This window comes from Pleurodeles waltl, chromosome 4_2 (assembly GCF_031143425.1).
Source record: "Pleurodeles waltl isolate 20211129_DDA chromosome 4_2, aPleWal1.hap1.20221129, whole genome shotgun sequence".
In the NCBI taxonomy this organism is placed as follows: domain Eukaryota; kingdom Metazoa; phylum Chordata; class Amphibia; order Caudata; family Salamandridae; genus Pleurodeles; species Pleurodeles waltl.
The window spans coordinates 387877613-387882132 of NC_090443.1; positions in this window are offsets into that span (position 1 = coordinate 387877613).

The following is a 4520-nucleotide window of genomic DNA, read 5'->3' on the forward strand; positions in this document are numbered from 1 at the left end:
ATTTCTGGGGGAACGAGTAGTGAGACTCATTATCTAACTTGATGACAGTGGGGCTGGGGAGCTCGTTGTGTTAACATTTAGCACATATAGACATTGTATATTTTGGTCCTGTTTGAGGGCTCCGTTGCTTAACTGATTTGGGCATCCTCTATAGATATATGTTTTGTTTCTCATTTGGTTAATTATACTGGAACTTAATTTTAAATATTAATTTTATTTTGATTAATGTCACAAAAGTCACAATAGGCATGTTTGCTTATGCTCACCATTGTCACGTTTTGAATTGGTCGTGCTCTGCTCTGACCATTTCTGATATACATATTACATGTATAGTCATTGCTCTTATTTACTTTCAGCCCTGATGAAGTCCTTACGAGAACATTTTCTCATAGGATGAAACACGTGTTGGCTGTGGTTGCTAAAGGATTATTGGCCGTGATTTATACATTAATTTTGTTTTCAAGGACGGCCTTTTTTGTTGTACTGAACTGCATACTGTACAATTAAATGGACTCGATGTCTACAAGAAACTATTGTCATTTTTCAATGAAGATTGGATACACTACTATGGATTCATGAGTGCCCTGACATTTGTTTTTTTCACTGTGAGTTTCCCATGAAACATTGGAGGATTAAGGAAGATCCTCTTGCCAGGAGCACCGTGCCACGAATGAGTTGAAATGTTACTATATGGACTTACTGTGAGCGCCCTAATCCTATGACTATCTTCCTGGGTTTTATTGCCTTTGTTTTCCTATGGTGAAAAAGCACTTACAGTGATGCAATTACTGGTAAGCAATTGAATCATTAAATAGACCTTTCCAGGACAAATGAACAGGAGTGTTAGGGAATAGTGTCTCCTGAGCAGGTGTCGGGTGCTACATCCACAAGAATGTGCTAACTATGGAGCTGGCCTGACAGCGTGGTGCTAGCTTGGTGACCTACGGGAAGGGCATATCTTGCTTTCTGTGCTCCTGTGAGCAGCACTCTGATCCCTGGCAAAGCCTCGCTGTAGTAGCCAAGCAGGGTTGTTCCCAGCATGACGATTAGGTTAATACAAACGCACCCGGTTTCACTGCAGGCCACTGCACCAGGTCACTGTAGGTCACCCCTATGGTAGGCCCTCTCAGCCCAGAGGGCAGGGTGCAGGTACCTGTATGTGAGGGCACCCATTCACTATCAGAGGTGCCCTCACATCCCCATTTTACTGGACTTTGTGAGTGCGGGGATGCCATTTTACAAATGTACTGGACATAGGTCACTACCTATGTCCAGCTACATAATGGTAACTCCGAACCTGGGCATGTTTGATATCAACCATGTCGGAATCATACCCAATACTGTTGCAAGTATTGGAAATATGATTCCATGCACCCTTGGGGCTCCTCGGTGGACACACAGCAATGCTACTACCAGTCTTACAGGGTTTTCCAGGGAGCCCAGCTGCTGCCACCCCTCAGACAGGTGTCTGCCCTCCTGGTGCTTGATCTGATCAAGCCCAGGAAGGCAGAACAAAGGATTTCGTTTGGGAGACAGAGGCAACACCCTCCCCCTTTGGAAATAGGTGTGACTGGCTTGGGAGGGGCAGCCTCCACAAGCCACAGATTTTGCTTTGAAGGGCACATTTGGTGCCCTCCATGTATAAACCAGTCCACACTGGTTCAGGGACCCCTAGTCCCTGCTCTGGCGTGAAACTGGACAATGGAAAGGGGAGTGACCACTCCCCTGTCCATCACCACCCCAGGGGTGGTGCCCAGGGCTCCTCCAGAGGGTCCCTGGGGTCTGCCATCTTGATTCCAAGCTTGATAGGGAACTCTGGGAGCATCTGAGTGGCCAGGCCAGGCAGGTGACATCAGAGGCACCCTCTGATAGGTAGTTACCTAGTTAGGTGACGACGCCCCCTCCTTGGGCTATATAGGGTCTTCCTCTGGGGTGAGTCCTTAGATTCGGCTTGCAAGATTCCAGCAGGATTCCTCTGCAACCTCTGTTTCGACCTCTGGCCTCTGGAACCGCAACTGGACCCTCCAGGAAGACTCTTCTGCAACATTGTATCCAGAATTCTTGCCAGCTTTGCAACATTTCCCTGGCTGTGCATCCTCAGAAGACTGCAACTCTTCAGCCTGCACAAGAAGAAGGAATCTCCATTGGGTGAAGGCATCACTCCCCTGTAACTACAGGTACCACGCTGCATCGACGACCAGCTGCGTGGATCTCCCCTCATCCTGAGTGGCGTTGGTCCTGCATCACAGGTGGTGTTCTGAAGAGTCTCCCTTGGTCCTCTCTACCAGCTTTCGCACTTTGGTGGTAGTAAGTCCTTTCCACTCCACACAAAACAGTACCCCCATGCACAGCGTCCTTTGCAGCTGCCAAGGCTTGTTGCTTCACCGCCAAGGGGAACTTCAGGTGACGTGTTGCTCCAGCCCACAGCACTCCATCCTGCAACTTGTGGACCTCAGCGTTGTCCTCCAGCAACGTGGGAGCAACTTCTGTGGTGCTGCATGGGCTGCTTGTGCGACTTCTGTGTCCCTGCCCTGTGGGACACCTGTGGGTGCTGCCTCTGCTCCTGTGGGCCTTCTGCAACACGGAGTGTCCCCTGTGACTCCCCCTTCTGAGTAGAGTCCTTCTGGACCTTGCTGGTCCCCAGCAGCACCTCTTTTCCTCCAATCGCATGTTTGCCTTTGCCAAGGCTTGTTGGTGGAAATCCTTAACCAACACCCATCTGCAATACAGCTTCCAGCGTGGGACACCTCTTGCACACATCAGGAACTCTTCTCCTGCTTCTGTGCGGCAGTGCTGACCTGTCTTCCTTCTTTGTCGACCAACTCCAAAAGGTACCTCTGGGTGGGTAGTATCTCCTACTCCCCCTGGACTCCACAGACACTCCTGGACTTGGTCCCCTCTCTCCACAGGTCTCCATCGTTGATTTACCACTGCTGGTCCCTTGCAGGCTGTTCTGGGTCTCTTCTTTTTCTTCTTTACATAATTTGTGGTGGTTTTAGGGAAATCCAGTGTTTAACTCCTGCATTCCTGGTTGCTGGGGGGCACTACATTACTTACCTGTGTGGTTTCCTAGTACTCCCAGCTCCCCTCTACACCATTTACTTACCTAGGTGGGGGCCCTGTGTTCGCATTCCACTTTCTTATTATATGGTTTGGGCTCCCCCTAGGGCTACTATTGCTTATTGCTATTTTACACTGTTTTCTAACCTTTTTATGCCTCTTACTGTGTATTAGTGTGTGTATATATATATCTATATAGCTATATATATATATATATATATATATATATATATATATATATATAGCTATATAGATATATATAGATATAGTGTATTTACTTACCTCCTATTAGAGGGTTGCCTCTCTAGTGTTTTCTGATACTGTGTCCCAAAAAAAGTATGTTTATTTTTGTACAACCAAGTGTTTTCTTTCTTGTGTGTAAGTGCTGTGTGACTGTAATGGTATTGCATGAGCTTTGCATGCTTCCTAGATAAGCCCTGGCTGCTCATCCACAGCTACCTCCAGAGAGCCTGGCTTCTAGACACTGCCTACACTTCACTGAGAGGGGATACCTGGACCTGGTATAAAGTATAAGTTTAGGGAATTACCAGACACCAGGTCAGCTTCCTACAGTGGGTTATTTGATGAAAGAGGCGGCCCGGAGATTACAGCAACCCTTCAGCAGAGCGTGGTATCAAATATTAGCCACCAGAGGTGGGGCTAAAGAAACAATGGTGATGCTGCAAAATAGTAATGACATCACAGTGCAGGGAATGATGGGAAATGTAATTCCGGTGGGTTTTAGCATGACTGATATCGATTTCAATAATGTAAAGCAACAGATAGAGATGGTTGACAGGCAAGAAAAAAAGTTAGGTAATTATATAACTCCTAAAACAATCCCACTTGGAGAAAGGGATGATATGTGAGCTGCAGTAGGTGTAGATAAAGATGATAGTTTTGTGCCTTCAGTTATTCCTGCTTGTGTTTTGGGTCCCTCAACATTTTCGGATTATGGGAATAAGGTGCTCTCAGTTGAAAGAGAGAGACCTAAGCCTCCATTGATAGGAGTAGCAGGAAAATGGGTGCGGACACCAGCGGAAGAGGTTAGGAGGTTAACACAGGAAGCTGGTGTGGCATGTGGGGGCTCGCCAAATTGGAAATCCTCCGGGTAGGAGCAACCCGGGGCATGCAATTAGGTTTCCTTTAGCAACAGTGGAAGGAAACAGTATGCAGACGCCAGCGGAGCAAGATACGGCTCCTGTGTGTTGGCCAAAGTCTGCGTCGGCTTTATGAGCTATGAGGGAGTGCACTGAAAAGAAGAAACCCAACACTTCCAGAAAATGGCGAGTATATGATGGGGTCTGGGTGACGTTTATGAGACCAGGTGTAAGTGCTGGTGCAAGGCTGAAGGGTGAATGGTTTTGTATTGGACTATGGTGATGAGTGACAGTTTGGAGGGTGAAGTGCGTATTGCTGAGGGTGCAATGTGTACGAAGAGGGATTGTGAAGCGGGTGGG